Source organism: Sebastes fasciatus, chromosome 2 (genome assembly GCF_043250625.1).
Source record: "Sebastes fasciatus isolate fSebFas1 chromosome 2, fSebFas1.pri, whole genome shotgun sequence".
Lineage (NCBI taxonomy): Eukaryota > Metazoa > Chordata > Actinopteri > Perciformes > Sebastidae > Sebastes > Sebastes fasciatus.
Window position 1 is genome coordinate 4960158 of NC_133796.1, and position 22354 is coordinate 4982511.

The 22354-nt window shown below is 40.4% G+C and overlaps 1 protein-coding gene and 1 long non-coding RNA gene across 2 annotated transcripts in view; one reads left to right on the forward strand and one right to left on the reverse strand.

Annotated features, from left to right (window-relative positions):
• The window catches only part of LOC141783034 (uncharacterized), a 589922-nt gene that overhangs the window by 295124 nt on the left and 272444 nt on the right, over window positions 1-22354 (forward strand). The gene's annotated exons all lie outside the window — the stretch shown is intronic.
• LOC141782833 (ADAMTS-like protein 3) overlaps window positions 1-22354 on the reverse strand; it is a 133983-nt gene that overhangs the window by 59246 nt on the left and 52383 nt on the right. The gene's annotated exons all lie outside the window — the stretch shown is intronic.

Below are 22354 nucleotides of genomic sequence, written 5' to 3' on the forward strand. Positions count from 1 at the left end.
AGTGTGTATGCGTACCACCCACGCTGCTGCTGACACATCTCCTCTACTTCTAAAATGTGTTTCAAATTCTCTAACACACAGTTGTTGGAGAGATTTTCATTTAACTACAATTTTTGGCACTAAAATTAGCGTCACACAGGGGGGTCTTTTTTTTCCCATCTGGCCATTCCTTTATTTCCTTTTGTGAAGCGCTGTTCAGATATCAACAACCTGCGAAATAGCAATTTTGCTCTTCATTGACTTTTAATTATATTCCTGCTCCTAAGCAGCAAACAATCTGTTCGTACCTGCCTGAGGAAATTAGCATGGGGCACTTGACTTTGAATATGTGTGTGTGTGTGTGTGAGAGAGGGAGAGACAGACAGAGAGGATATAAAGCCTAGTGAAGCTGGTTATAGGAGCCTCTCAAAGGGACGTAACAATATTTGTCCATTAAAACGAGCTGTGAGAGAGCCGTGAATGAAGAGTGATTCATCACAGATGCAGCCATTCATGTTTAGCGTGCACCCTCTTAACCCTGATATATAAATTGATGGTGCAAAACAGTATAGTCGCCATTAGAAGTCACCACACCAAAAGCAACCAGGGAACAGCTTCTGATGAGGTGATATGACAATATATATCGTCAAAACTGTACAAAAATGTCTATTTTTTATATTTTTTCTATATCGTTTCAATTGTGATGTCGAAAAACCAGTGGACGAGCTGCGTTACGGCTATATTTACATCATTTGGACGACGCTTTACATTCTGATCTTTGAGCGAAGTTCGAGCGGGCTTTTATTCTGAAACATCTACAAGACAGTGTTGTAGAACATGCAGTGACTTGGAGAGCTCCATGAATGAATAAAGTACGGGGTTTTAATTGTGGATTATTTCTATTATTTACAAATTACCACATTTTTCTTAACCTTTTTCTGTTTAAAATAAATACAAATGACATTTATAATGAAATGAACTGGCCATTATGAAAGGCAAACTCTATGTAGAAAGAAAGGCGTGGATGCCACACGCGTGAAACCCGCAGCCGTTCAGCGAGGCAGCCGCCACGCGCTCCTGATGTTCTCTGTGTGGACAGATTGTTGTGCTTGATTTATGCAGCAGAGTTTTCAATGAACGGAGCATTTTAAACGTCAATATCGCAGTCGATCAATTTCATTTAATTGTGGGAAGCTTGAATCGTGATTGTGATTAATATTTGATTAATTGTTCAGGCCTACATCACTGACAGCTTTTTAAGTACACAAACATATTACATACTGTATATATTGGACAATTCAACATCTTGCTATTCATGTCCAGTGCCAACGTTCAGTGTCAACACAGGAAGTAGTGTGGCCTATGTGGCGAGGTAGAAAGAGAGCATGTGGATGTCAGGTGGTCTGGTGGATGTTTGTGTTCACATCCTGTCACAGACTTGCAAGTGGGGTTTGTTGTTTTATTAACTATCTTTCCCTAACCTTAACCACATGTTTTAGTTCCTTAACCTTATCCATACCCTCACCTTAACCATGATATTGTAAACTTTGAGAATTTGGCATTCCACATAAAAAGGTGTTGAACATGTGCAAAATTTACCAACACCGCTAACATTCTTGTCTGGTGATGCAGTTGGATCAATGAAGGTGAAAAGAGAAGAAGAAGTTTACTGCTGTGCCCAAATCAAAGAAGAATTAAAGAAGAATTGACATTTAAAAATGGATTCCCTTAATTTGTTTGTCTCCCTTTCACACACACAGTTGCATGCACAAACAATACACATTCACACACACAGGAAGATGGAAGTATAATAAGGAGCTCCTGCTGGGAAACATCTTTCATTTTCGGTGTTTACTCTGGCCTGTTGCTTTCATCCAGCTACTAATAGAGCTGCTGCACTGTTTGCACAGACCATCCAGGCTATATAGGCAGCGCTCCGTCAGAGCTGCACAAGGTGTGAGGGCTTCATAGAGTCGCTGACAGAAGAAATAACTCTCTGCTGTCAGACAAGATGTTATACAATGCTGTAGGATACAAACAGGAAACTGGGGGAGGCTGCTTCAGACAACATCTATAGCCTTTATGGCTCCATTTCTGTTCACGGCATCTCTGACTCTCCACTAATAAGACCATAGCATCAAACAAGTCCAGATTCAGGGCAGCATATTTCTGATGATGATGCCTCGCTTCCTTTTTGTGGGACGGGGGTTTGTTTTTCCAACAAATACCTACCTGACGCCAGAGACTAGATGTGTAAATGATGCTTGTGCAGAAAAAAAACATGCAGGTGGTGGAAGTAACGGATTAAACCTACCTTATAGGGCTGGGACCATTCACCTATCTCCCGATTCGATACTATCACGATACTTTGGTGCGGATTTGATATGTATTACGATTTTTAAGTATTGCGATTCTACAAGTAATGCAATTTATTGCGATTTTTGTTAACTTTTTTACACTAGACCATGGGAAAAAGTTGAATCATACACTTCTAGGGACTTTTACTTTGGAAATTATCTTAATTAATACAGTAAGAATGTTTGATTTATAGCATGTATGTAGTCACAGATGTCCTGAAGTCAAATATATCAGTCATTGTCAGGCATTATTTATTGAAAACCGCATCCATCGGGGCAGTTTGAATGAATTTAACATAAATGTCAGTTTATGGGTGCTCTACTGTTGTAGCGTCGGCCAATTTGGCCACGGAGATGAGAGTGCCAACCGGTTTGACCGCACGTTACCGCAATACGATAACGTTTTGTTAGCATGCAGCTTTAGCCGTGATGTCTAGCTCTGCTTTTCCTGCAATGTGTGGAACCCAAAGTGTTTCCATCCTTTACTGGATGTGTAGTGTTTACCACTTTGGATTTAAACTGTGGGGGTGCAGGTCGTATCCACGCTGACCCTTGTCTCGGCTCGCTGCGGTTTGTTTTGGTCGATGGATACGGAACGTATATGACTTTACGTTACTCAGACTACCTCCGCATAGACTCAAATGAAGCAAATATATTGATTCTGGCATTAAAAAATCAATTTCAAAATCGTTTTTTCCTGCAGTCGCAGGGTGGCAGAGCTCCACGGAGCTCCCTGTCCAGAGAGGTGACAATCTATAAGGAAACATTCACTGTCCGGCCCAGCAGTTTGTGAACAGAACACAAAAATGCACAACAATGCAATCAAATAAAGGATGGCGTCATTATGAGTTACAGTTAAGGTTAGCATTACCTCGGCATAGGTAGAAACAGGTTTCATCTTCCTTAAATAAGAGGCTTAGTGGCTGTCACAAAAAGAGAGAGCCAACAGAGTTTTTGTTATTTGACTTGAATCTTGTGAGATGATGTCAGTGAACTGCACAGAGTGAGTCATGTTTACCAGCCTGGCCAGCCAATCTGTGATGCTTTATAGCAGAGGATACCGATGAGATGAGACAGTCTAAAGTCCCTAATGTGGGTGGATGTGAATGCATGAGTAGAAGGTGGCGCTCTGCTCGGTTTAGGCTGATAAAAAGCTTTTCATTTTTACATGAAGATCTGTTCAGCCGTGCAGAAAGCATACCACACATAAACACTGACTCAGACAGGCACAGATGCTTGCGAACACTAACAAGGCTCAACAGTTTTGAGAGGCCCTACAGGCCACCCACCAGTCATCAGCCGGGACCAAACATTTACTGAGAGTCCTGTTTCTCTGAGCGCTGCTCCGGGTATGTGGGGCTCGGCCAATCAAATCCCCGACCGCTAATTTGTTCCGCAATAATTCTCGAGGCCGGGGAGGAAACGTAAACTGTATTTGTGAGAAATAGGAGGCTCTCACTGTAAATCACTTGTCTTGTATTATAGAGGAGCTGCTCTCAGGTTGCCTCGGGGTAAGCATGCGGCTCAGCCCAGCAACCGGTGCATGGCTGTTTGTTTTTTAATCAAATGCAGCAGAGTCATAAATCAGATTGTCAATTAGCATTATTAACATTAAAAAGAACAGTGCTCTGTATTTCTCTCTTCTTGCTGAGAGCGGAGGCAGACGTTGATCGTTGCGTCTTAATCAGAGTGTTTTGAGTTATTTTGTCGTCTCTCTGCTGTGTTTGGCAGGAGCAGATGGTCTCCGAGGTCCCTGTGAGATACAGGATTTAGATTCAAATCCCTAATATCATGTTTTTCTCTCTCTCTCTCTCTCTCTCTCTCTGTGGCAGAGCAATGTATAGCTTTAATAAAACATTCTTCTAATGAGGCTGTGAAAGAATAATGAAACAAAAGGCTGCACTGCAGGGCATTTCTGCACTACTGTAAAATCTATCGCTGCTTTATATTAATCATGTTATCAGTCCATAACAGCCTTGACTGGAGTTTAATAAGGAATCTATTTGTGAAAACCTCTCATTTAATTAGTTTACATATATTGTTATCCAGATATACAAAACGTCAAAGGTCAAGTCCATACTGATATATTTGCAGATTGGATTTCTAAATGCTATTTGTGTTAGTCAGTGCAGATACATTGAAAGGGATGATTACATGTTAAATAGGGTCCATCACTGCTGGAGGCTTTGCATCAATACCGAAGATCTTGTCATCTGTAGAGAAGCATCAGCTATTATTAACTGTGCAAAGACGACAAAATGACAAAATGATCATATTTCAGGACACATTTGTTTGCAGTCACAATTAGGGCTGTCAAGGTTAACGTGATAATAACGCAATTTTGTTTTAACGCCACTAATTTCTTTAATGCATTAACGCAACTTAAGAATTTTAGGATGTAGTGGCCTCAAACTAGAAAAAGCTGAGGAATCCATTGGAACCAAACATGTCATACTTAACCAAACTTACGCTAAATTATGGCAAGATAAAACTGGCATGGCCATTTTCAAAGGGGTCCCTTGACCTCTGACCTCAAGATATGTGAATGTAAATGGGTTCTATGGGAACCCACGAGTCTCCCCTTTACAGACATGCCCACTTTATGATAATCACATATTTTTTATGCTAAATGCAGTACCTGTGAGGGTTTCTGGACAATATTTGTCAATGTTTTGTGTTGTTAATTGATTTCAAATAATAAATATATACATACATTTCAATAAAGCAGCATATCTGCCCACTCCCCTGTTGATAAGAGTATTAAATACTTGATGAATCTCACTTTAAGGTACATTTTGAACAGATAAAAAATGTGTGACTAATTTGTGATTAATCACGATTAAATATTTTGTATATTTTAGACAGCCTTAGTCACAATAAATCCCCGGTTAACAATAAATGCATGGGTTTACCATGTTGATTGCCAGCTCCGCACATGATATGCTGTGCGTTGGGCACCAAGTAACGGTGGGGCACCAAAACAGCCCAGTTATGGTAACGCTGCCGCAACAATTTTGGAGAGAATGGCCCCAACAGAAGTCGGGGGCAGAGAAGAGACGTATAATGAACGGAGCTTTCATTTGACAACAGTCTAATCGGCTGACTGAGAGACGGCACTCAGCAGTCCGCTAGCTTGTTGCCCTCGCTACCAATATCAGCTGCTCTGATTCAACACAGTGGTGTCGTTCTGTCGGGAGATGCAGTGACTTAATGTTGTTCAGAGTAGAAGAGCTAGCATGAGTAAGGAGGAGCGTATCTGTTGTGTGGGTCTAGACAAAATGTTGTTTTGTATTCATTCAATTAAACATTACAGCTGTGGTTGTTGCAGACACACCTGGTGGAGATCTGCACTACATTGAGTGCACTTTTCTAGTTTAATAATGTTTGTTCAGTTACTATTACTCTACACACACTGTGATCATTACAGTCAGTGCTGCTGTCAGGGCCTCTCCCTCAGTTACCTTACAGCCAGCGCTCTTCCAACTGCTGTGTACACTGTCTGGTATTAGAGTCCATTCCCAATCTCTGGCAGCAGCCCAAGCCAATGAGAACGCAGGGCAGTCAAAGCACCAGGAGAAAATATTTATACAATTCCACTACAATCAATCCATTGTTCCTGCCCCCAATTTAATCAGTAAGCACCCACTTCTAATTCCAGCTTCATTTGTTTCAGGCGTTCAATACTCCTCTCAGTCTGTTTTCCTTCAGTAATAGCTATAGGTAGATCTTATATACAGCCCACAATAAAAACTCAACTTATTGTTTGTTAATACAGTTCAATACATACTCTGTTTTCTGTGATTAGCACTGATTTAAAGCTTCTGTTGATGTTTGCCTTCTCGAGTGATGCTTGGACACTGTGAAATCTCTGAAAATATTCAGAAAGTCTGCTGTCAGAAACTATTAACATTGTGCCAAAACACAGCATCCACCAAGGGCAACATGGAGAGCAAAACTAAAGAACTGGAGGACTCGTCGGCTTTTGATCTGAATAAATTCCCTGCAAGTCTCATTCATTTTCATTCTCCTTTTCAAAAACCCAATTTCTGTCTGGTGCATTTGGCCTTTAAACCTTCCTCTTCAGTGAATGATTGGAGTCATGACTGTGTGAGCAATGAGAATAAATTGCACTCTTGATAGGCGATCTGAACTTGGTTTTGCCATAACTCTTTTTCTTTCTCTCCTTTAGAAATCGCTTTGTGTTTTGACGACAACTTCACACAGATGCGGGTAGGTGATAATAACGAATATTGGGAGTTTCAACAAGGACTAAAACTCATCTGAGGAAAATGTCACACCTTCAAGCTCACATTTTTTGAGACAGCAGTATGCTGTTCTACCAAAGTGAAATGATATCAGCGTGTTTGATGAATATGAATATCAGCATATGAAAGACAATCTCCAAAAACAAAGCATATCTTTATCAAATCTGTATTAATGCTCTCTAATGCCAACACCGTCTCTCTCCGCCACCAAACAGCAATTTATGCTTACTACCTCTGATTCAGCCGATTAGACTGTTGTCAGGCTATTAAGTAGGCGTTATCAGTCTCTATAAGCCCCCATAGATGTGGGTCAAAAGGGGCCTTCTACACCCACTAGTAGGTTTTATCATCTATTCACATGGTAGATCACCGAAAGAAGGTATAAAAGAACACGACAGCGACCTCTAGCGACCGTAGTAATTATGACACAAGCAGAAGTGGAAGTCAGGCGCTGTAGTATAGATGGTGTGAAACTTCATGGGTGTAAGTGTGCTTGTTGCCTAAACCTAAATAAGTTGTAGTTTTGTTGCGTTAACCTTAAAAGTTGTAATTTTGTTGCGTAAACTTAAAGAAATTGTAGTTGTGTTGCCTAAACCTAAAGAAGTTTTAGTTTATTGCCTAAACCTAAATAAGTTGTAGTTTTATTGCCTAAACCTAAAGAAGTTGTAGTTTTATTGCCTAAACCTAAATAAGTTGTAGTTTTGTTGTCTAAACCTAAATAAGTTGTAGTTTTATTGCCTAAACCTAAATAAGTTGTAGTTTTGTTGCCTAAACCTAAATAAGTTGTAGTTTTATTGCCTAAACCTAAAGAAGTTGTAGTTTTGTTGCCTAAACCTAAATAAGTTGTAGTTTTGTTGCCTAAACCTAAATAAGTTGTAGTTTTATTGCCTAAACCTAAATAAGTTGTAGTTTTGTTGCCTAAACCTAAATAAGTTGTAGTTTTGTTGCCTAAACCTAAAGAAGTTGTAGTTTTATTGCCTAAACCTAAAGAAGTTGTAGATTTATTGCCGAAACCTAAAGAAGTTGTAGTTTTGTTGTCTAAACCTAAAGAAGTTGTAGTTTTGTTGTCTAAACCTAAATAAGTTGTAGTTTGTTTTGTTTGCGTTGAAAACGTAACTTTTCATTCAGTTTTACATGTTAGAAAGTGTTGATCTTTAGTTTCACTTTCACTTTTACAACCTAGTAGGCGTAGTAGGCCCCTAATGACCCACATCTATGGTGCTTATAGCGACTGATACGCCTATTTAATGGCCTGATAATAGTCGAACCGGATGTCTGATTCAGTACCATTACTAACTCTAACATAATCAAATTGTTTAAGAGCTCAACAGGGAGGGTTCATTCCTTCACACAAAGAATAACAATAGGCCAAAATCAATGGAAATGATCTTGTTTGTTTTCAGTCACTTGGCTCTAGAGTTGGCTCTGTCAGGCGGTTGGTCGGTCCATCACTGGTCCAGACTGGAAACATCTAAACTATGAATGGATTGACATGAAATTTGGTGCAGACATTCATGGTTCCCAGAGGATGAATCCTAATCACGTTGCTGATAGCCGGACCTTTCCTCTAGCGCATAGACTGTATATAAGAAGTGGACGTGATGTCACTTGCTTGCATCTCGCCTCATCTAACCCATCCTGGAGACTATATGCCCCATAATGCCCGAACAGTATACTGCCCAGAACATAACACACAAAGTAAAAAAATTAAATGTAATCCAGCTGGTTGAGTTTACTATGTTTCCATTCATGTTGCATTTCATTTCTGCATATATGGAGCACTGTAATATGAATTTCAGCATGTTAAAAATAGTCCTCTTTCTTCTCAGACTGAGGAACTTATTAAGCCGTCTGATGTTTCCTGGAAGAAGCTGTCAGCCATTTTTAAGAGCACCAGTGACACACTCTCTCTCTGCAGAACAAGAGAGAGAGAAAGTCCTGCGGGGGGGCTCAGACTTCATTGTAATTGGGGGGGAGTCTTTCTGATGAGCACCAACTACAGAGTAAACATCAAAAGACTGCAGACAGAGAGGGTGAGGGAGGACGAGGGTAAAGGTAGAAGAGAAGAAAGCAGAGGAGAGGGATAAAAGGTGAGAGGAGGGAAGAGAGCAGTGAGTGATGGAGGGACAACAATAGTATGAATGGAGGAAATGAGTCCCGGGGCCCGCTGGGTTAATGATGAGGAAGCTGAGGAACCCTGGGTAGTCCTGCTCTCTCTGATGAAACTCAAAATAGACACACAAACACATGTGCGTTACTATACTTGTGAGGACCCTTGTGGACTAATCTAACCTCTAACCATTTACATGTCCAACATTGATCTAAGAATTGATCTAGTCTGCTCCCCTTTCAACAGCAGGTGCTTTTGATGATTTAACTGTAAATGGGAAAGCCCTTTCATACCAGTCTGCTCTCCTTAAAGCCCCCTGCAGTGTATTTTGTCATTTCTTTGATATTTACTTGAGTCATTTCCTGACTCAAGCCACACTGTTTGCCAAAAGTTGTTTGATAAATAACTTTATTTTGTGCTCAAATAAAAAAAAAAAAAAGAAGGTAGTTGGTAAAATGGGAATATGACATCTGACTATAGTAGAAGCTGCAGGTCAGACATCATCCTCCAAGCTGCAGGTGCACTCATGTTCGTTTGAATCTGAGCAGCGGCAAACTGATAAATCTGTTTATCTGTCTGTCAGTTTATCTTTCCAGTTAGTTAGCTAGTTAGGTGTAATTAGCTAACCCAACTTGTTGCAGTAGCTAACTGAGGGGTTTCATTTTATTTGTTTAGTTTCCTCCACCTTACTTTAGTGTGTTTATTTTCACCAGCTTTGTTGTTCTTTGTTTTTAGCTGCATTTCTGTTTATGTCCAAAGAGAGAGCAAAATAACCAGAGTCAAATTCCCGGTATGTGAACTCATAACTGGCCAATAAAGCTGATTCTGATCTTTATTTCAGATGCACTGATTGAGCAAATAATGAGGTGAGCTCGACTGGTCAGGAAACCGTCATTGGATGTAACACCTTGCATTCGATGTAACCTAGAAAGCGGGGGTGGACAGCCTCCAACAAACTGAATCACCACAAGAATGTTCCAGCTATTAGCTATTATGGGATCTGAAGGCGTAGGAAAGGGAAAGGAGGTTGTGTGTGTGTGTGTGTGTGTGTGTGTGTGTGTGTGAGTGAGTGAGTGAGGTGGTGGGGGCGACAAGGTTGAGAGATGAATGCAAATATTTGGTTGCTAACAGTGATCAGACGCATATGTCAGGCCATCATCAGCGGTGGGAAGAAGCCAGGAGGGGAAGCGAGCGGAGCGGATAAAAGGAGAGGATGAAGAATCAAAGAGGCCGGACGAGACTGACGGCGTGCAGCGTTCATAAAGCAGTCATCAGGTTGATAGTTTGTGTAATAGATGTCCAGCATCTGGCGTGGCCATCAACTACTGTGCAGCACTGATCAGACGGATATAGGCTGCACATGTTAGCCATGCTAACTTGAACCAATCTGTTGGACTTTCAGCATTAGTCGGTGTGCTTACGGTGCACGGATATTTGTGTCGGAATACATCATGGCTGTAGTCAGGGTCTGAAATCATCAGAACATCGGCCACTTTGGCAGACAGGGAAACCACTAGGGATGGGAATTCCCGATTCCTTGGCATCTCATGCCTCCGTGACAATCGATTCCTCTTTGATGCTTTCCGACAGTTACGCATGCCCAATGCGTAACGGCATATGCACACTGTATCATGTTTCAGTTTATTCGGGACACGGCGGAGAGAAAAAAAGCGCTCAAAAGCATGATGCTACTAAACCTGAGGGGACGCACCGTAGTTTTTCCTTGATAATGTGACACTGTGAACAACAAATCAACAGGAGGAGAGTTAGTAATGTTAGCCGTTAGCAGCAGGTGAGCAGTTCAGTCCTGCTTGGTTAAATAACAGGAGCTACTAACGTTAACGGAGGTGCCATTGAGTTACAATTATGAGGCGTTCAAACTCTGCTCAGTAAAATGACTATTGGGTGAAGGTAAATTACAACATTATCATGATGTGTTCAAATGTAATCTCATACAATTAAGTTTCTGGTGAGAAACTTGTTTAAAGGAGATGTTTTTACAGCAATATAAAATAGATATTTGAGAGGGAACTATGACCTGTTTAACTTCCTCGCAACTTACCAAATTTTTTTTTTTTTATCAAAGCAAATATTAAAATAATCATAATCTTTTGAATGGTGTGTTTTTATGCAAATCACCACTATAGATGACAATAACAAAGTACAGTACAGTACTGTGTACAGTACCATCCCACCCCCTGAAGCTACGGTGTAATTCAAACACTGTAATTTACCATGCATATAATGTTTATGTAAATATATCACACATTGAATGACATCAGATCTAAAATGTTTGTAGCATGCAAAAACAAATACTTGCCTGCCACAGTGGCAGGAAGTGAGAAAAAAGTTAATTTCAGACCCTGACTATAGTCATAAACAGACAGCCAGTGGGAAAAATACATTGCCTGTGCAGTGCATTAGCATTTAGTATGGAACATAAACAAACAGCTACTTCCCATGAACCACTTCAGTTGCAAGCACAGGAGGAGGAACAAACTGCTGAAATGCTCTCCTTTGATCAGATCTGTTTGTTCTTACAAGCACACCAGTTATATTTGCCTCTCTAAAAGATCCTGAATCCAGCCTGATGGAAGAGATCCTCGGTTGGAGAATGATATTGACTTCCTCGTGTTGTCGAGCAAAACCTCGTCAGTCAGTGCATTGCAATTTCCATGTCCCGGCTCCACGGCAGGTACTGTATCTCTGTGTTCTCACTCACCACTTAATAATGGGAAGCAGAATAAGAAGAGGGAAAACATTCACTCTCCGACACAACGAGGCCGGCAGGCCGAACACGGAAGAGGCAATTTAGTTACACATAGCAATCTGTCATTGTGCACATTAGCAGTGCTGTCACAAGTGAGTAACTTGACATGAACCACGTTTGCTGCTTTCAAGCGCTGCCTTTGTGTGAGAAGCCAAATGGAACCATACTAAAGGAGTATTAACCCTATCTGCCTCACCCCTAGAAAAGAAGTCCAGTTGGACGATTCCACGCATCACCATTTACGTCCAATGCCAACGTCCAATGCCAATGCAGGAAGTAGCGTGGCCTCTATAAAGTAAGGGTGAAAGTAAGGGCTGGGTAGATGGACGTGTAGTGAATGTGACTTTCATGCAAGAGACGAGGGCTGGGACGATTCACCTAGTATGTAGTTTAAGATTAGCTTACTCGTTAGCTATAATTCACATTAAACTGAACATTTCCATTGATGGTGAGGTGAGACGAGGTGAATAGGACTTCTCTGGGAATATTAGAGTTGACGTTTCTGTCCTCATTCATCTGTACGTGTCCTTTTTGTCGGACAAGATGCATAAAATGACCGCAGCATCTGATTGAGGTTTTCTGTCAAAGTCTGTTGACGTTTTCTTTTCCTAATGGAAAGACGCTTTAAACGCTGCCATAGCCCATACCGTATTCTGTTTAGTGTTTATTACTTCATTTTCTGTCTTCTTGTATTTTGTCGATTTCTCTGTTGTCCAGCTCTTTGTGATTCTTCTGCCGTTAGCCATGAATCTAAAGTTTCCAGCTCTCCAAATATATTAAAATTAATATCAGAAAAATACTCCATGGTCTTTTTCTGATGGAGCAGCGGAAACGTCTATTTTTTTGCCACAGCTGACGTTAAATTTACCGGACTTCTTTCTGCGCATTGATACGATCGGACGTGGCAGCGGTCTGTTATCTGCTATAAAGAAATAACAGACCGTAGAACACCATTATTGACCAATCAGAATTGAGTATTCAACACAGCTGTCTAATAGTGTTTAATAAAACATACTTATGCATTATAAATCAGCTATAAACCATTCATGAGAACAATGTTCATGTTGTCATATTGAGAAAAATCTCTTTTGCTGTTGTTTCTCTTCCTAAAGACAGTCTCTTTACTACACTTATATATCCCACGCACGCTTTTAATTATGGTGGTGTGCTTGGTAAGTCATAAGTAAAAGGGTGCGTGTTTGTTTGAAGCATATTGAGGCCTTTAAACTATGTGTGTTACCACTATTGCTATACTTGCATAAGCACAAACACACACACACACACACACACACACACACACACCATTTAGCTCCATCATTCCTTCCCAGTGCGGCTGCACTGAGTTATCTGGTCCGGCAGCTGGTACTTTGGAAACACATCGAGGATAATGGAACATCCGATGAGACGCCGTAGCCGGGGCTGAGAGTTAGCAGACCACACCAGCTTCGCAACCGCAGCTCCGCAAAGCACTTTAGAGACCCACATCACAGAGTGGAGAGGAGAGGACGGCAGCAGCATAAGAATCAGGCCAGAAGATTGCCAGAGTGATTCCCCAGACCGGCGGAGAAAAAAGGTGGAGGTTGGAAGTAAAGGAGCTACTGTAAAAGGTGTTACTGAGAACGATATTAAACTCCTGATTACTACAGTAGAACTGTTCAGCTCACACAGCGGTGGACCTTAGTTGTACTGAGTATAGATCCTATAGAGCAAAAAAGACTGAGTAGCGTGAACAAGTGCATTAAAGCGAAAGCAAGGTGGTGATTAAAATAGAAAAAGAAGCACTTAGGTTACTTTCACTGGCTGGTCTAAAGGTTAAACTAAAAGAAAAGAAAAGAACAAGACGAGATAGAAATCCCTCTTCTGGAGCAATACTGGGATACTGGGACTTATAGACACCTCTCCCAGGTTTCTGTCTGTCATGTTTATAGTAGTGCTGGGACGATACACCTATCTCCCGATTCGATACTATCACGATACTTGGGTGCCGATTCGATATGTATTACGATTCTACAAGTATTGCGATTCGATATTACGATTTATTGCGATTTTTGTTAACTTTTTTTAACACTAGACCATGGGAAAAAGTTGAATCATACACTTCTAGGGTCTTTTATTTGGAAAATATCTAAATTAATACAGTAAAATTTTTTGATTTTCAGCATGTATGTAGTCAGAGATGTCCTGAAGTCAAATATATCAGTCATTGCCAGGTATTATTTTATAGGGGACATGTTATGTTTTATACTTCCGGTGAATATAATCCAATCAATCTTATTTCCATATATGTATTTTGTATATACAGTTTCCTTTGTTAACACCTTATTTTGAAAAATGGACGTAGTCGCATGTGTATACTTCCTCTAACTTCTCCAAGTGCGTCAAGTCGTATCCACGCGTACGCTGAAGGAGGTTGCGTGTATGGTACAAGAGATCTCCCATGAGCAAGCATTGTTATGCGTCAATGGCAAGAAAACACTTCCCATCAGTTGCAGCTGCTAGCGCCAGAATACAATGGAAAAAACTCTAAATTCAAATGAGAGAACTTAGCCTTTCATTATAAAATTGATTAGTCTATAGACGAGTAGCTCAATAGTTCCCCTCCTCTCCAGCATATTGCCAATTTTCATCCCTGCAGCCATGAAAATTGTTCTGACGCACAAATCACTTCTTTCTCCAGTTAACTAAAAGAGCTCCTTTTTGTTTTTGTTGAATATTTCAGATTATTACCTCAGTTTTTGGTTCAGATTGTCAGCAGGATTACAGAAAAACTACTGGCCCGATTTTCATTAAACTTGGTGGAGGGGTGTAGCGTGGGCCAAGGAAGAAGTCATTGCATTTTGGAGAGGATCCGAATCACAGGGCGGATACACTAATTATTTTCCCCTTTCTTTAACATTACGAGGCATTTGGCCTCTCCGAGTGCCCTTCTAATTTTTTTACATATGTTTTCAAGACATCGTAGAGGGCGGCCACCTACTGCTTGAGGAATTTGTAATGAAATAAATGGTGCTACAGCTTAAGATAAATGATAACTGCTAGTCCAGCCGCACAGCAGTTTGTGAAATAGTCCCGAAATTTAATGTATTGATTCGTGTGCATAGATGTAATCCACGTAAATGTGAATCGGGAAGTATAAAGAGCGCTAGGGAGGAGGTCGGAGTAGATTGGCGGGTCAAAAAACACAGGACTTTCGCCCAGGAGACAGCTGTTCATGTCCCGTCTGAAACCAGAAGTCAAATTTGATTTATTTGCCACGTAACTTTCGTACTTAAATTACGGCACTTACAGAGTTATTTTAACCCAAACCACGATCTTTTCCTAAACCTAACTAAGTAGTTTTGTTGCCTAAACCTAACCAAGTCGATCTATTCTTATACCTAACTAAGGAGTTTTATTTTGAAAAGACTGGCGAGCAGAAATTGACACGTTGTTGTTGAAAGTCGTGTCTATGTACACAAATCAAATAGATTCAATTTCGTGACTATTTCACGAACTGCCGTGAGAATGTGTTGTAACAGTAATGGTTAAAAAATGCCCTGTTTCCATTAAAAATACATATTTGATGTGATTTTGGTCATTGTGCTATTGTATTTTTCATATCAACATTGACAGTCTGGATAAGAACTTGCTCTTTGATTTGTCTTTAAAGTCAAGTCTCGAGTCTTTGACATAAAAACATAAAAAAACAGATCACTCCCCGCTGATGGAAATACAGTGTTTGAATCCCAGCACGTTTTTGTGACCTCCTGAGAGCTGCATTTCTTTTTTGGCCATTGTTGGCTAATGTGGACCGTAGAGTCATAGCTAATTAAATTGTACAAGAGAAAATACACAAGGGGAAGCGAGGGAAAGAGGGGGGGGGAAAGGAGGAAAAGAGGAGGGTGAAAATAACACACAAAAATAGTCTTTCAGAGGAAGCAATTAGTCCTTATTATGGAGCATACCACTGTGAGACGGGGGTGGCCGAGAGTTGGACAGCAAAACTAAGGAAGGCACACAGAGAGAGAGTTAGCTTTAATTGTAACTTCCATAATTTCTTGTACTTTTTGTACAGTACATTATTTGTGTCAAACTAAAATCAAAAGTAATTTCTGAGAGTAAAACGTGTGTAGAGTGAGTTTGGGAGGGTTTGCGTGCGACTACACCACAGGACATGTAAAGAAGAGAAACATTTGGCAAATGCCATGTTGAACGCCAACTTAGACAGGAAGTTGTTGGGGATGGCGTCTCACTTTCACCCCTTGCATCCTGACCAACAGTCAACACTGGTTTATTTTAACCATGACCAAAATCTTGACTGTTGGGCGAAGGTAAATTACAACGTTATCATGATGTGTTCAAATGTAATCTCGTAAAATTAATTTTTTTGGCGAGAAACGTGATTGAATCCAGATGTTTGAAGGAGAAGTTTTGACAGCAATATAAAATAGGTATTAGAGAGAGAATTATGACCTGTTTACCAAACTCTAGCTCTAAGCAGATTGACAACATTTTTTTTCTTTAAATCAAAGTGAATATTTAAATAATCATAATCATTTGAACTCAGTCCTGATTGGATAAAAAACAGAGCTACTAACTTTAAAGGGGGTGCCATTGAGTTACAATTATGAGGCGTTCAAACTCTGCTCAGTAAAATGCTGCCAAATTACCCCAATATTTACCTCAAAATTTATTAAAAATCACTTTATTATAAACATTATTTAATAATTATATTCCGCTATAGCTGGTAATTTATTTAATACATTTCCAGGAAAAGAATACAAAGTTAATTTGAAATGATTTATTTCCTTGTCTGCTGATAAATAGATGATAATTAACAAATAACTTCTTTGAAATTTCTTTAAAATTCCCCTGAATCATGACATTAGCTACCAGGTTACATTTGTGTAGACAATAAGTCACACAATGGTGAGTTTTGTGCCTGATCAGAGGTGTCTTCTATTAGTTTTGGTTTTCTATCTCCGATGAAGGGCAGACGCTTCTCAAACCTAAGGGCCGTATTTTAAACATTATATGCTATTTCAGCATATAATTATTAAATAATGTTTATAATAAAGTGATTTTTGATAGATTGTGAGCTAAATATTGGAGTAATTTGGCATTAATTTCCAAAGAAATTTCAAATAGGTTACTTGCTGATTGTCACCTAATTACCATGACATTTGCGGACCTGTAAAATGAAGGCATTTCTCAATCTGTGTTGACAAAACCTGCCTTGTCTCTCTCTCAGTGTGAGATGTGAAGCGTAGCTGTGTGTGAGCAGCTATAGGCTGTCAGCTGTGGCCTCTGGGCCATGCAGAGCTGTGGAGGAGGTCTCACCCTGACAGAAGGATTTAGGAGGGTCAAGTGGAAGGCAGTTAATTGGTCTCGTCTGGCAGAGTGACCAGTATCCCCCCCCATCACCACACACACACACACACACACCAGGTACAGCCTGCCCCCGGTCCAGTCCCATCTACACAACTGTGCTTCAATTAGTACTGAAGTTGTACTTTGCTGCCAACTAACATTAACATGTGTGCACAGCGGTTCACACTCACAGACACACATGTCATTCCTGGTAAAAGTGTCCCACTGACTTGTTTTTCAGTATCCAGTATCTCAGCGAGACATTTGGAGAAGTTGCATTCTACAATTACAAATAGTAGATATTTTGAAGGCTGCATTTATTGCAGTATTTTTTGTCTTAGTACATATATATGAATTTAAAAATACAATATGCATCATTCCCCCAACAGAATGTTGTTCATGGTTGACTTGGACTCAGTATTTTGTGTTTTAATCTATTTAATTTTATTCATTTATTTTCAATTACTCATTTATTTTATTAATCTTTCTTATATATGTTGCATTACATTATATTTAGGGCTGTCAAAGTTAACGCGATAATAACACGACACTAATTTCTTCAATACATTAACTCAATCGATCTTTCTGAGGTTGTAGCGGACTCAGTTTTAAAGCTAGGAGAAGATACTGGTATCATATCAAACTAGAACACCTAATGAATCCATCGGTACCAACCATGTCATAGTAGCTTTTTACGAAGGAGGTTAAATAACACTCCAAACTTGCGCTAAATTTTGTCAAGGAAAAACAGCCATGGCCATTTTCAAAGGGGTCCCTTGACCTCTGACCTCCAGATATGTGAATGTAAATGGGTTCTATGGGTACCCACGAGTCTCCCCTTTACAGACATGCCCACTTTATGATAATCACATGCAGTTTAGGGCAAGTCATAGTCAAGTCAGCACACTGACACACTGACAGCTGTTGTTGCCTGTTGAGCTGCAGTTTGCCATGTTATGATTTGAGCATATTGTTTTATGCTAAATGCAGTACCTGTGAGGGTTTCTGGACAATATCTGTCATTGTTTTGTTTTGTGTTGTTAATTGATTTCCAATAATAAATACTGTATATACATACATTTGCATAAAGCAGCATATTTAAATATTAAATACTTGGCAAAATATCCCTTTAAGTTACATTTTGAACACATAAAAAATTAATTTAAGATTAACTATGGACAAAAAAAAAGATTAATCACGATTAAATATTTGAATAGATTGACAGCCCTAATTATAGTATGTTATATTTATACAGATATTTACCTCCGCCAAGGAGGTCATGTTTTCAGTTTGGTTTGTTTGTCCGTCAGCCAAGATTACGGTAAAACTAAGAGCCCAATTGTTATGAAACTTGGTGGCAGGGTGAAGCAAGGACAGAGGAAGAACCCTGAATCACGGGCGGATACACAAATTATTTTTCTTTTGGAAACAGCCTTGGCAGCAGTCTGCGCTCTCCGAGTGCCATTCTAGTTATTTATGTATTTATTAATCCGTATGTCCTCAGTAATATTGAGATCCCTGCTAATCACACAAGCCTGTGGCGGTTCAATTCTCTGTGAGACCTATACCACACTAAAAATAAACGCACTAAAGCATCACATACATTCATTCAGTATGTTATTAAGTTATTTCATCATACTTTTACTTAATATCACTGAAGGCACAGCGAGCAACCTCAGCCTCCGCCTGAGTGATCTCGTGGTTATTTTAAAGTACAACTGCTGGAAAAAATGCATCAAATGAGAAAAGCTTTGCATTAGCTCAGGTCTCTTTCTGGCAGATGAAGAACCTTTAGTATGTATTTAAAATGTAATTACTATAACTCCCATGGGGGTTGGAGGGGAACCGCCAGGACGCCATTCACGGAAAGAAATTAATATCAGTTTTTCCCCCATAGGTACATCATGTATTTGTCAGAGTAATTACACTCCCTGAGCAAAGATATGAATTAATTAAAGTCATTTGAAGGAAATTCATGTTTTGGCCATCTGGGAACAGTCACGAACCGAACTCCCAACCGACCACGTCTTTTAACCTCACGCAGCAACACTGAAAGAGATTTCACAGAGGACTCTATATTTAGTAGAGTTTTCCATTAAACACTGCATAATGATTCTTCTTAAATGGAACCGGATACCTCGGTTCATCACTCCGTGTGCCGAATGTGTCAGCGCCAAAAGGTCTACTTCTGAGAAAGTGACATTAAGGAAAATAAACTTTGGATGAATTAGAAATAGAGCTCATAGACAGATGGAGCAGCTTTTGAATGATGATGTGTTGTTAGGAGGCTGTGTGAGGTTGATGTAAGCCACTGTAATGTGGGATTATGTAGAGTCAAAAGCTACCATCCATCAGACATACCTTCTCCTGAATTACTCTCCTCACTTCATACCGCAAATCCTACATTTTTTGTACCATTCGGTAAAGTAGTCTACTGCCTGGGGCCCCTAATAGCTGTGGACACTAAACATTATGATGCTTTGAGTTACTTTCCATGCCAAATATTGACCTATACAACATGGAATTTCAAGACATATATCAACATCATCAGAAAAAAACAATACATCTTCCAGTAACACAAACTTTCAATTAGGGATGCACCGATACCCGATACCAGTATCGGGTATCGGGTCCGATACTGTGCTCATGTACTCGTACTCACAAAACGGCTCCGATACAACGGCACCGCTACCACTTTACGGCAGCGTGACGTTAACCTCTCGTCACCATCTTTCAGGTCCTATCGCACGCGCTCACGCTCCACCTCCCCAACGGTGCGGGCGAGACGGTCCGGTGGTGCGCCCAACCCCGCGGGGCCGGGATCCCGCTTTAGTCGGCACATGCCAGCCCTCACTTTCATCATCACAGGGTTTTGCTTGCACCCTCTGACTCGCGCGTGCGTTAGACTCCTTCGTCCGTGTTTCAGGACGGGTCGGGTGGGTTGCAGACATTGCAGCAGACCTCTGGCGCCTTTTAAGTGGGCTGAGCCCCGCCCTGGGGGCAAGACGCGGTTGGGGTGCACTAGGACAGTCCGCCCCGGTCGACAGTCGCACCGGGAGCAGGGGGGCCTGTCCCTCCCCGTCGGGGATTTCTGATTTATAACTAGAAGAACTTGTCACACAGTGCTGAGCTCTCAAATCATCATCTCATCATCATCTCAAATTAATCTCCAGGTTCCCAGCTTTCAGATGATGTACACCACTTCTATGTGACATCTAATGCTGACCTGCTATCTCCCCCTAAAGACCTCCTGTACCCCGCTAAAAAAGAGACAAAAACGGGTCTATTGTGGGTCTCAGAGGGTTAAACTGTGGCTGGACTGGACTTAATACTTCTCCCTGTCCATTGCATAGTTTTTTCTAAAAAAGTGCCAACATTTTATCATCACCCTATGATCCACAGTAACAACAGAAAACAAATAAACTGTCTTAACAGATGGGTGGTGGGGAGGGGAGCGGTGGGGGTTCTGCAAGCCGAGCCAACCAATCTGCTAAAACACTCAACGGGTCGTCGTGTCGCAGAGTCAGTCGCTGAGCGAGGTTCTCCTGCCTTCAGAGCGTCCAGTGGTAAACACAACAGCCCGTAACCATGGTTTCTGGAAAAGGTAGCGGAGCGGCCAGATCAGGTGGATGTGTTACAGGGAGAGTTAATGTGGAGATGGAAACAGACCCAGGTGGAGCTCCCAGGTGTAAAGACTACTGTAGCCCAGTTCTGTGACATCAATGATGAAGTGTCCCAGATGCAGTCCACGCTGCCGCTCTGCTCCACAATGCACATCAAATACAAAAACTGTTATTTACTTTAGATTAGATTAGATTTAGGTATAACTTTAGATATTTATTCAGACCTCGTAATAATGATTTAAATGTGTTGTACTGATATGAGAGTGTGAGATAAATGAATTTCATTAATGTTTTTATTCAATTCATGTAAAGACAGTTGATCCACGACTGCTGTTCAGAGATGGATGGATGGATTTGGTACACCGAGCAAATAGTTTGTCATATTTGGTCGACCCAAATTAATATTAATGAGGTGGAAAAACTATGAGAAACACGTCTCAACGGTCAGCCAACAAAAGTCATATCATCTGCATATGTGTGTAAACCACAGTTGTTGTTTTGAATTGGAATTGTATTGACAAAACAGAAGAGCGCAGTAGTAGATAATATATAATTGACAGTAAATTATCCTATCTTCTGGGGCTGGGACGATTCACCTATCTCCCGATTCGATATAATCATGATACTTGGGTGCCGATTTGATATGTATTTCTTTTGATATTGCGATTTATTGAGATTTTTGTTAACTTCTTTAACAGTAGACCATGGGGAGAAGTTGAATCATACACTTCTAGAGACTTTTACTTTGGAAAATATCCAAATTAATACGGTAAGAATGTTTCATTTTTAGCATGTATGTAGTCAGAGATGTCCTAAAGTTAAATATATCAGTCACTGTCAGGAATTATTTATTAAATTTTTTCCAGCAGCAACATTTCCCTCAAAAACTAGTGGAATTTTCTTTTTAATGTATATGGGACATGTAATGTTTTATACTTCTGGTGAATATAATCCAATCAATCTTATTCCTATATATGTATTTTTATATATACAGTTCCTTTTGTTAACACCTTATTTTGAAAAATGGACATAGTCCCACATGTATACCTCTGCTAACTTCTCCAAGTCTGTCGCTAGCTCTCCGTTTGAATGCATTGAACATAAATGTCAGTATATGGGTAATCTACATTTGTAGCGTCGGCCCATTTGACCACCGAGATGAGAGTGATCCACCGCCACGTTACCGCAATACGATAACGTTTCCTGTCCATGACAGAGTTAGCATGCAGCTTTAGCCGTGATGTCTAGCTTTGCTTTTCCTGGCAATGTGTGAAACCCAAAGTGTTTCCATACTTTACTGGATGTGTAGTGTTTACCACGTTGGATTTAAAATGTGAGGGTGCAGGTCGTATCCATGTTTTATACTTTTTCGTTTCGGCTCACGGCAGCCGGCTTGTTTGTTTTGGTTTTTAAAACGTATATGACGTTACATTAGACTGCAACAATAAAAGCGGTAACTTCCTTCTACTTCTGCATAAACTCTTGAATTTGTGATACATAGTTGAATCGATATTTTTCCCCAAACCCTAGTAATTATAGTATCAAACAAAACAGAATTGGGCAGATCAGACTTTTAAAATATCGTATAATTGCAATTGGTGAATCTCTAGTTTACTGGATCTGTTGATCAAACAGACACATTCTGTTCCAGCCTCACTGTGAGATCCACAGTGACAGCACAGGAGTACTTTCACATGACAAACTGTGTGACGCAGCTGTAAAATGACAGCTAAATCGATCGTTAAAGCAGTTCCAGCGGTATTACAGCTATAATCCAGAGGACAGGACAGTCCTGCATGTTGCCACGGGGACACATCTGCAGAGAGGACAGACAGGCTTCCTCACTGCACGTCAGAGAGAGAGTGAATCAAACCCAGAGTCAACTGACTTTGTTTTCTCCT